Below are 12351 nucleotides of genomic sequence, written 5' to 3' on the forward strand. Positions count from 1 at the left end.
TAGTATTGTTCTTGGTAAGGATTTAAGATAGAAAATTTTGTTTGTTTAAAAGTTGGTGGCTGTTTCATGTGACCAGCAGCTTTTCTATTCAGTGCATCTTTATTTATCTCTTCATCGTTTTGAGGTCAAATTTTCAAACCTATTTTTCTTACCAGCCCTGCAAATAAGTGATTTGAAAAGGTGAATATCCACTTTGGTCTTGTATTGTTGTCAGGCTGGAGGCTCTGTTCTTAGAATTCTCCTGTATCCATCTTCTGTTTCCTGTCTTTCCCCCTACCCTGAATAACTATCACAACACTGTATTTCTTCAGCTCGGAAAGGCAGCTGTGCTGTGGCAGTGCCCAATATCAGCCTACATGCTCAGGTGTGCACCACCCCCACCCCCAATATGAGACTGAAAAAGGAGAGAAGACATACAGCCAGCATAGTGAAATTGACACCCATGACAGGAACTAGTTTATTTTCTAATATGCTTGCTTAGGAAAACATTTCTGCCCCTGCTCTTTGTTTCCTGGGATTCAAAGTTCAGTGACCCTGTGACACTCAAGAAGACTTGAGTGCTGCTTTCTTAGCACTATGTGTTTTCTAGCTTAGAGAAGTAATGTAGCATACTAAATCCTGACAAGATGGAGTCTCTGTGGTTAGGTGGCTATTATGGTGGAGAAGTGGGGATATGACCAGCTCTGGATAGGGTTGTACTGTTTCAGAAGGATCTTGTGGGTGTTTGTTGATCCATCATTGCCCTGGAGGCCTAGATGGCTGAAGTGGCTAAGTTTCAGTTCCAGCAGATTTGCAAGCTATGGCTTTACCTGGAGTGATCAGTGACTGATTTGGGACAACGTTTAAAAAGAGTGTTTCTTTTCACTGGGTATGTGTTATGGACTGGCTGGATGCAGAGGAGTGGACGAGCTGGGGTACCCCCAAGGCAAGAAGACTCAGAGCCCCAGGAGGTTGGTGGCAGGACGATGATGAGTGCTCAAAGGAGGAAGAGGGAGCAGACTGGGAGGAGGAGGTGTTTGTAGCTGAAGGGTTAACAGAGTTTAGTGAGCAGGAAGAGGCTGTGATAGGGAAGAGTTCAGAATCAGAGGCAAAAGAGGAGGCTAGTGAGGAGGGGGGCCAAGAAGTAGAGTGGAAGCAGGCTGCTGAAGAAGCCAGGGAGTCTCCCTGTCCGGCTGTTACCAGCTCCCCTCCTCCCTGGTCTCCCAGAACATGAAGAGGAATGAAGAGGGGTGGAGCAAAGAGAGACAAGATGAGGGAGCCTCAGTTTGCTGGGAAGGACCAAGGGGAGGAGGAGCCTTAGAGAACGGTGGGAAGGCAGGAACTTTCAGTCCTCACAACTGCCTCCTTGGGGCAAGACCTACTGGAAGACTTGCTGTGATCACTAGGCCTGAGCTATCTTGTTTCTTTGAATAAAGAGTTAACTTCACGGACACCTTGTGAGTTATTGCTGACTTGCTCCCAACTCCTGCCTTGATAGTATGTTGGGGATCATGTGGGCAGTCACATTTCACTATTTTGTTCACAGTTCTGTCACTTTACTTTAAAAAATGATATTTTAGACTGGGAAAGATGCAAAAAAGAAAAAAGAAGAAAAAGGGCAACCAAAGGGAGCCAAGGGCTGGAACAACTCCACAATGAGGAAAGATTACAACTTGGGAATTTTTAATTTAGAAAAATGTGAACAAGGGGAATGATAGAGCATAGTGTGATGAAAGTGAATAGAGAAGTCCACCCCCCCTTGAAATAATAGAACTTGTGCCTTCCTGTAAAGCTGAATGTTAGAAGACAAAAGGAAGTACTTCTACACACAGCGGACAGTTAGAAAGATAGAATTTGCTCTTACAAGATGTAGTGGTGGCCACCAATATGGCTTTAAAAGAGAATTAGATGGATTCAGGGCTATGTTTTACCTTTACTGTCAGAGACAAAATGTGACCGTGAATGCCAGTTGCTGGGAATCACAGGTGGAGTGGGTGTTCTTGCAGTCTGGTCCTGCTTGGCCACTGTAAGGAGACAATGCTTGACTAGGTGGACCATTGGCCTGATCCAATAGGATCTTCCTTATGTTCTTACATAATGATGATGCGAATGAGTCAGAATGGCGGCAATACATCCTGTCCTCACTCTTGAGTGGACAGATCCTTTTGCCACATTGTACAGCACTCCATCACCAAAATGTTTTACAGAGTGGTCAAAGATTTTTGTGAAACACTTCAACCGTATTCCCATTTTTGCCCCAGGCCTACTAGATGCTGTTTTATTCAAGGGAAAGGGAAAGGGACCCCTGACAGTTAAGTCCAGTCGCGAACAACTCTGGGGTTGTGGCGCTCATTTTGCTTTACAGGCCGAGGGAGCCAGGTAAACATACCTTATTGCCTGAAACCAAGAATAAAAGTTTGTGTTAATTAGGAATCTTAAACTATGTGTTGTAGTTCATTACTTTTCTTTGGTTGTGCTGTTTTCTCCTTTCTTCTCTTAGTCAAGCTTTTCTAAATGTATCATGTAGTAAATATGAGTTTAGTTACAGATAGGTAGCCGTGTTGGTCTGCCATAGTCAAAATAAAAAAATTCCTTCCAGTAGCACCTTAAAGACCAACTAAGTTAGTTCTTGGTATGAGCTTTCGTGTGCATGCACACTTCTTCAGATACACTGAAACAGAAGTTGCCAGATCCTTCTATATAGTGAGAAGGTGGGGAGGGGTATTACTCAGAAGGGTGGTGGGAATGGGAGATTGGCAGATAGCTGAGATGAGCCTGTTGACGACTCTTAACGACTGCAATAGGTCTTACAGGAAAAGGCAAGGGGTGAGAAGGTGAAAAAATATGAGTTTGACTGTATACCTCTGGCCATTTCCCATCATACATTCTAAAATACTTCCAGGGTCATTCTTGGGTTGTTTGTGTATGGCATTCAAAATTCCTTATCACCTCTTATCAATGTACCACTGTTAAGAAATATTACTGCTTACATGACCACTTTTTTATTGGCATGTAGGATTTTATTTAATTTAAGAAATTTTGCTTTTCAGACGGACCTCACAAAGCAGTTTACATAAGTTGTGACTGATGGACCACCAAATATTTTTTTTTTTACCTATATTTCAAGCCATTTAATGTCTGTTTCATCCCTGGAATGTTAAACCCCACCCCATAAGTTTGAAATAGGAATGGGTTGTCCCAACTTAAATAATCTATTTAACTATACATTACCTTCCAAAGCCTTGACTGTGTGAAGCAAATTAAAGTATAGTATAGTATATATATAATGTTTAAATATTCAATTGTGCTTCTTACTTGGAAACTGTATATTTTCTAAGGGCTTAGACCTAATTGAGATAATGTAAATACAACTTGTAAGGGTATCTTGATCTCTGCAGAAGTGTTGATGGAATGAATAGTGCAGGTATTATAATAATGTAAGTACAGTGAGTACAGCACTGCTTTTATGTTTTTAAACTGTTAAAATCAAATGTTTCACGTGTTACTGAAGTATCACTGTGAGACATTGAAGGGATTTGGTCTGTCTGAAACAATTTATCCTAAGAGTTTCCCAGGATAAAACTCTTTAAGTCATAAAACATTTTGGGTCCATGAGCACATTTGCAAACTGAGAAACTATTGAGAAACTGCCGTGTGTGCACAAGGAACTCTGGTGACATGAAGGTAGCACTCTATAGGCATGTGTGACCCTGTGGATGTCATATTGGAGACCCCTGAGTTATGTCAACTAGTCCATCCTTGCAAGGGTGTAATTTCTTGACCTGGTCGTGATGGGATCCACTTTCCCATACATTTTAAGAATACTAATAAGAAATAGCATTGATGTGGGAACATAAATCTACATAAATAAAAGTTTATTTTAATAATAAAAATAAAATCTCTTTGCTTTTTTTTTATAATACCATTTGTAGTAAGTCTCTTTTTAGAAAGATCTTACTTGAAGACGAACCTTTAATTTAATGCAGAGATCTTAATAATGTAATCATGACATCCTAACAAGCTGATTGAGTTAAAAGATCTACTTCTTGTACATGGGAAAGCAATTGTGAAGTAAGATATTTTACTCTTGAGGTTAAATATTATAAATAATACAGTAGGCCTGACTCATACCTAATAGTCAATCTGTTGTTGGTTTTCTATTGGACAAGTGTACTCTCTTCTCCTGATCTCCTCCTCCTTCCATCCCTCTTTGGGACAAACTGTAGTTTTCCTTTCTGATCAAAATGGGCAAAAAGCAACTTGCCTCCAAACTTAAATGAAAAATCCATTTCAAGCTCTAATTTCTAGGCAAATTGTGGTTTGTGCAAATCAACGGCAGCCAAGATGGTGCTCTCGAGATGTTGTTGGATTCGAACTGATTCAATTTGAATCAAATTAGGTGGAGCCATTGTTCAGTGGTAAAATCCATGTTTTACACACAGGAGGTCCCAGCTTCAACCCCTGGCGCCTCTGGGTAGAAAAGGCTCTTGACTCAGATCCTGGAGAGCCACTTGCAGTCAGTGTAGACAATATTGTTCTAAATGGACCAATGGTCTGACTTGTGTGTAAAGCATATTGTCCTATGGTTAAAAAGCAGCCTCTGTCATAAAAATTACATTTAGAATGCTTACATTCAGAATTGTTACTAATTAATAGTATTTGACATTGACTTCTTGTGATATTACTACGTTAAAATATTATTTGACCACATAGATAATGTACAAGTTGCCTATTTAAATCTGACTGCTATAGATGAAAGTGCAATCCTGTGCATGTCTACCTGGAAAAAGGTTGTATTAATTTCAGGGGACCATATTCCGTGGTGAGTTTAATGGTGGTTGCAAAACTCCCACCCTCCTGGACCACTTGAACATAGCTGAGGATCTTGGTGAACCACTTCATGATTTTTCCAGACTGTTATAGCAGTTTTAATGTACTGTGCTAGATGCTGTATGGTTTTTAATTGTATTCTTATTGCTGCTTTTATTTCTTACGTATTATTGTATCACAATCTGAATTCCATAAAATTCTAATTTGTAATACTAAGATACAATGTAAGAAATAGAATATAAGAAGCAGTAATATTACAATTAAAAATCAATGTATATTTTTAATACGATGGGTGTGCTGTCTTCACCCATAAATCCACAGACATAACAGAGACCGCCTGAATGGTTTGCAGGCCACAGTTTGGGAATCCCTTGGGTATAGGATTACAATCTTAATCTATACTGCTTCAGTTGGTTCCTTGTTGGGATTCTTAATGGAAGCACCCCACCTTCCAAGACAACCATGTACCTTCTACTTGTCTGTTGTTGCTTTTGCTTTCCTTCTGTTCAACACACTGTATAACATTCAGAAATATGATTTGGTTCCCACAGACCATTGATGTCACAAGTTTTAGTTGAATACAAATTTCATTTCCTTGTTTAAAACAAGAGTTCCTAGTAACTTGAAATAAATCACTCTGTTTTTATTGCTTTTGATTTTCTTTGCATTGTTTAAAGTGGTTTAAAATAGGTAAAAATGCTTGGGCACTTACTGGAACAAATTTTCACAGCTCTTACCGTAAGGTTGCTATAATCAAAGACAGATGTAGAAAATTATGTAGCATAAATGCTTTTATATTCTCTGGCATTTTCGCTCTTCTTAATTCTGAAATGGTACATTGCATTTTTGTCCTTCAAGGCTTAATAATAGGAACTTAGCCAGCTTGATCAGATAACTAATTTTATCCTTCTGTAGTTTTTAAGGAAAAAATATTGGTAATGTTTTTATTGCTTGTGAATGTTTAACTTCTGTTTTCTTTTATATGTTGCTCATTGTCAGACGTGTGTGTTGATTTATATAAAATGCTTTGTACCATGAAAGACTTTGAAGGCTTCTTTGTGACAGGGGATACAGTCGTACCTTGGTTTTCAAACAGCTTAGTTCTCGAACGTTTTGACTCCCGAACGCCGCAAACCTGGAAGTGACTGTTCTGGTTTGCAAACTATTTTTGGTATCCGAACGTCTGACCGGACTTCCATGGCTTCTGATTGGCTGCAAGAGCTTCCTGCAGCCAATCAGAAGCTGTGCTTTGTTTCCGAACATTTTGGAAGTCGAACGAACTTCCAGAACGGATTCTGTTCAACTTCTAAGGTACGACTGTACTAAGGAATAAAACAATGAAAACAATCACTTGGTAAATCTCTAACTTTGTGTTTACACATATGACTAGATTGATAGTTTGGACACTTGGACATTGGACAATCACTGATTATTGTCACATTAAGACTTGCATAACTTGAAAGAGACCTGAAAGATCATCTCACCCCTTATATACCTCCTGCAAATACGATGTAAAATTTTCAGGTCAGATTTGTTCAGATTTGTTTAAAATTTGTTGTTGACATAAATCATTGTTGTCAATGTAGTCTCCAATAAACCTTTGTTGCTAATTTTTAAAAGAAAAGTATTTTCACACAGTTTGAGAGTGATGGTTGGGAGTGTGAGCCACAAGCCTTCAATTGACATTCCATCTCAGCTGTGAATTCCCAGGTGATAATAGGCTATCCACTAATATGACGGCCAACCTATTGGAAGTTAACAAAGATAAGGTTGTGCTTATGATGTTAACTTCATGAATGAATTATTTCAGTGCTGCTTATGTGGAGGTGTCTTTAAGTTGGGACCAGAAACCACAGCTAGACTTGTGTGTGAAGCAGACCTAAGGAATTGGACTGGTTGCCAGTATGCTACTTAGCCACGCTCAAGGTTTTAAAGTTGGTACATAAGGCCCTATATAGCTCAGAACTAGGCTACCTGCAAGAACATCTCTGCCCTCTACAACCCTGTCCAACCACTATGGTGTGCTGAAGAGACTCTGTTGACAGTACCTTGTGTTTCGGTTGCTTGGATTGTCTGTACATGAAACAGGTTCTTCAGTTTGGTGGCACTGGTTCATTGGAACTCCATCCCTCTTTAAGTACACCAAGCATCTATGATCTTGGGCTTTCACTTATGCTTTACAAATTTGTAGAGGTATTATTAGTTTGTGTGCAACAAGCTCTACAATAATGCTGACACTTTTAATACAGTGGTACCTTGGGTTACATACGCTTCAGGTTACAGACTCCGCTAACCCAGAAATAGTACCTCGGGTTAAGAACTTTGCTTCAGGATGAGAACAGAAATTGTGCTCTGGCGGCATGGCAGCAGTGGGAGGCCTCATTAGCTAAAGTGGTGCTTCAGGTTAAGAACAGTTTCAGGTTAAGAACAGACCTTCGGAATGAAGTAAGTACTTAACCCGAGTTACCACTGTATTAGGAGTAATGATTATAGCGTCAAAATAGTTATTTTGTGGCTGTTACATTGAAGAAATTCAAATTTCAGGTTGCAGTTCACTACCAACAATAACATTAGATAAACACATATATTTAATAATATTAGTTGTCCTCTTCTTTTTAAATTGTATGAAATGTGCCTTTTAAATCATGCAGTTCAACATACTAAATATTGAAATTTTAGAAAGGAGAAACTACCTGTTTAAATATCTCCCGAAGACTAATTTAGTAAAGCTAATCATGAAAGTTAGGCAACCGATATATAACAATCTGTCAAAACTAATAAGCATTCAGTGTATGCACAATTTATTTTTTTAGAAAGGCAAGTTTACTTCATGAGTGTAATCTCAATATTAAAATTTATTGCTCATTTGAAAACAACGAAATCTATTCTATACATATATGTATAATTTGTCCCTCTTTCATCAGTAGGTAACAAGGAACATCGCAGTTACATTTCCTTTCAAAAAATGAAAGCTGACTTAATTAGCAGTCAGCTACTTAATGTTCATTTCCCAACTGAATGGGTGTACACTCATGGGTGTAGCTTCTTATTCATGATCAGGGATATTTATGTAAATAAGTTTACAGTGCCCATATTAAGAAACATCTTTCATATAAGTAAATAGTACAATACTGTTTCTAGCTACTGAAATACAAATGCTAAGCAAGTGGACCCGTACACAAAATTCATTTATTAATAGTGATAATAAAGATACAGAACTAATAAGCAACATAGAAAAATAATAATAAACATGTAATTCTTTGATACTCTCCGAAAGGTTAAAAAAATCTATATACAAAATGGAATTTATTGAAAACTTTATAACTGAAGCTTTTTTTTTTAATGGATGCTAACTACTGGCCAGAGTGCTGAAAAGAAAGGAGCAAACCCATATGGGTGCTGCCCCCATTGCTTTTGAAGCTTCCCAGGGAAACAGTGAGGGTGTTTTGGAGAAGTGATGGCAGCAGGAGGACTGGTGGTGAGGTAGGGTACCTTACTTTTACTTTGAGGTGGGCTTTCATGAGCCTCCCAAGTTCTTTCTTAAGTATAAGCTCCAATAGGTTTGTGGAATCCCTAGTTTTATGTCAGCAACCTATGAGAGCGAACTTTTGGAATATACTTGCATTTGTAGCAACTTTGAAAAATCATGACATTTTGGATTTACATGCACTGGTGATTTGTGATAGATAAATACAGAGAAGTAATTGAATGAATGAAGCTAGTTTGCTACCAAGTTATAGATAAACATGAGCCTGCCCTTACTATTTTTATAGCCAATTGGCAGCTGCTCTCTAGCAATTTGGGAGAAGAGGGGGATGTACCCATACAAGCACCTAACAAGAGGGGATCGGACAAGTCTATTACCAAGAGGGGGTGGAGTTTAGTTGTGCCTGTTTCTTGCTTTAGTTTTTGTCTCTGGAGTAGAATGGTACCCAGAAAAAGCTTTGATTGGCTCAGAGGTCCTGATACTGAAAAAGAGTTCATGTGTCTTTTCAGTAAATGGTGTTATATCCTGAGCACCCATTCAGAATGCTAGGCTTTTGACTCACAAAATGTACACATTAGGACTGCTACCCACTTAAAGATATCTTAATTGATTAATGCAAGTGGGTAAAATATAAAGCAAGAATCATACTTGCTTGGTTTTTATGTTGAAAACGTAAGATGAGCTCCGCTGGGCCAGGCCAAAGACCCACCTAGAGCAGCAGCATGATTCCACAGTTGCCAGTGTGAAGCCCACAAGCAGGGGCAGAGTGCAACAGCACTGTCCTCTCCTTGGCACTTGTGAGCAACTGGTATTCAGAGGGATACTGCCTCAGACACTGAAGGTAGAGCATAGCTATTGTGACCAGCAGCAATGGATAGCCTTATTCACCATGAATTGGTCTAATTGTCTTGTAAGCCATCAAAATTAGTGGCCGTTATTTCATCTTGTGGGAGTAAATTTCATAGTTTATTTTGAAGAAGTATATGTGCATGTCATGTAGCAGGCAGCTTGGAAAGAGGTATTTCCTTCTTTCAAAGAGAAAAGGGAAAATGTTGTTGATATGCTGTCAAAAATATGGAATTTGTCACTATATTCTGCATCTGCATCTTTACTGAACATTTGTCAATGTAGTAGCAAGATAGATAGATAGATGGAGTTGGAAAGAGGACCCAGGAAATTACAGACTCATCAGTTTTAAATTCTGTCCTACATAAAGTGGTGGGAAACTGCTATGGAGAGTTTTCTGACCCTCTTGAGCCAGTGGGGCGGCAGAAGTTATGGTAATGTGCCATTTTTACTGCACTTTTTCAGAAGTCCACACTGAAGAATGCTATCCAATATGCAATACAAATTCTTCTGTATGCAGCTTTAGTCTTTGAAAGCGCAATGCATCTGTTTCGGGATTATGACCCCATATCAGAAAACTAACTGCTTGAGTTATTGAAAGTTTCATTTAATCAGTTATTCACTGAATTGTTCAAATGAGGGGTAGCGAAATTGTGGCCTCCAGATGTTTCTGACCTATAGTACTCATCATTCCTGATAACTGGAAATGTTGACTGGGGTTGATGGTAGTTGGAGTACAACAACTTATGGAGAGCCATAGGTTAGCTGCTCTAGCGGAGAAGTTTTGTTGTTTTTGTTATTAATATCTGGTGTTAAGATATTTTAGAATTATATATTAAGAACAGCCTACGTTAGTAACAATTCTGTAGCAGATAGTTTTGAAAAAGTAAATTTGTATAGAGGAAAGAGCCAGGTGAAAATATATCCCATAAGCTTGAATTGTTTGCATTTTGTATATAAGGGAAACTAGTTTTAAATTGTAATTTTGGGGTAGAATATAAACATTTAAGCTACTGAAAACATGTCTTGAAAAGAGTTATTCTCATAACAAATCCTCAGAATGAAGTAGGTTACTTGTGGGTCTTCAAAAAGGTCTCCTTGTTCTTAGTCACATAGGTGGCATAATGCATTCAGTGTATTAAATGTTAAGAAAAACATGCTGAAAACATGGAACAAAGCAATACAACATAAATTATAATGATAGGTATATTTTAAATGGTCGTGTTTTGTCATGTTTCTTGGCTAATAAAAAATAAAGAAGCTTCAAAATGGTGAAAGATAGAAAATCAAGTGGGGTTTACAGTCTCTCCAATCAATTCCTTAAAGCAGGCTTCCTCAAACTTGGCCCTCTAGATGTTTTTGGCCTACAACTCCGATGATCCCTAGCTAGCGGGACCAGTGGTCAGGAATGATGGGAACTGTAGTCTCAAAACATCTGGAGGGCCGAGTTTGAGGAACCCTGCCTTAAAGAGAGATTGGTGAAGCAGTCCATGTTTTGTGGGGGAAGGGGTACAGTCCAGTGGTAAAAGAAATTGGTTTGCATGCAGTAGGTCCCAGTTTCAATCCCAGTGTCTCTTGGTAGGCCCAGGATAGATTCCTGTCTGAAACCCTAGAGAGTAGTTGCAGAGACAGTACTGAGCTAGATGGTACCAGTGGTTAAACAATAGAATTATTTCAACTCCCGTATGTCCTAGCCAGCCTGGCCCAGTAGTCAGGGATGATGGGAATCCTACATCAATAAAATCTGGAAGATCACGGATTCCTTATATCTGATCTAAATATTACATTCAACTACCTGAGTATATAATCCTCACCACCACCATCCAGGTTGAATTATTGAAATATGTTTTACAAGGGACTGTGTTTGAAAACAGCCCAGATGCTTCAATTACAGTGGCACCTCTGGTTAAGAACTTAATTCATTCTGGAGGTCCGTTCTTAACGTGAAACTGTTCTTAACCTGAGACACCACTTTAGCTAATGGGGCCTCCTGCTGCTGCCGTGCCGCCGGAGCACGATTTCTGTTCTCATCCTGAAGCAAAGTTCTTAACCCGAGGTACTCTTTCTGGGTTAGCAGAGTCTGTAACCTGAAGCGTCTGTAATTGCAGAATGTGATTGCCAGACTGTTGACTGTTGAAGGTTGAAGGCAAACTGATCTTGTAACACCAATTCTGTTCCATCTGCACTGGCTTCTGAGGTCACTTCAAGGGACTGATTTTCACCCTTAGATATTTATTCCCTTGTTGAAACTTTTTATAAGTTAAATCAGTCTATACAGTGGTACCTCAGGTTAAGAACTTAATTCGTTTTGAAGGTCCGTTCTTAACCTGAAACCTTTCTTAACCTGAGGTATCACTTTAGCTAATGGGGCCTCCTGCTGCTGCCACGCCGCCGGAGCACAATTTCTGTTCTTATCCTAAAGCAAAGTTCTTAACCTGAAGCACTATTTCTGGGTTAGCGGAGTCTGTAACCTGAAGTGTATGTAACCTGAAGCGTATGTAACCTGAGGTACCAATGTACAATTTTATCATTTGAATCACATATGTTTGCTTTTTTATCATTCTGAAATGAATTATAATTCATGTTCTCTGCTTGTCTCTTTTCCTAGTTTCCCTACCCCATGCCTCAGCTGTCAACCTAGAACACGGGCTACAATGACAGCTTTCCTATCCTAAGGGCCATGTGTGCCACCCTTAGAAAAACAAATTTCCAGACTGCTGTCAGACAGCTAATATTCTAGGTCTGGGTCACAAACCAAAGGTCCTGTGCCATCAGGACAGACTTTCTAAGAATAGATGTATTTTTAGCTAGCACATATGGATAAATAGCTTGCACATATAGCTTGCTGGTATTCTATCATAGGTTAGTTAATGAAGTATTTGTGTGTGATAGGAAACACTATCTAGGCTAGAGAATATAATTAGGTGGCTGTGGGAGCAACGTCATTGAATGCCTTGACTCTTAATGCATTCAGGCACTCAGCACATTAGCACACTTTCATGGTCTCTTGCATTTTAATTTCCTCTTGTTAAAAAGGTCAGTAGTGGTGATTCAAGGCTGAAATGAAATGAAAGAATGTGGTTTTTGTATGTGAAACCTGTCACCTTAACACTGTCAGTTGTCTGATTCTAATCTGCCTTTTCATTAAATAAACAGTCCATATTTTTGTATGACTATTTTATTAGTTACATGGATATAACCCTGCCATC

The 12351-nt window shown here is 39.0% G+C and overlaps 1 protein-coding gene across 7 annotated transcripts in view; it reads left to right on the forward strand.

The window, feature by feature from the left end:
• Positions 1-12351, forward strand: part of RAPGEF6 (Rap guanine nucleotide exchange factor 6) — a 141316-nt gene that overhangs the window by 61949 nt on the left and 67016 nt on the right. The gene's annotated exons all lie outside the window — the stretch shown is intronic.

Source organism: Podarcis vaucheri, assembly GCF_965113315.1.
Source record: "Podarcis vaucheri genome assembly, chromosome: 2".
Lineage (NCBI taxonomy): Eukaryota > Metazoa > Chordata > Lepidosauria > Squamata > Lacertidae > Podarcis > Podarcis vaucheri.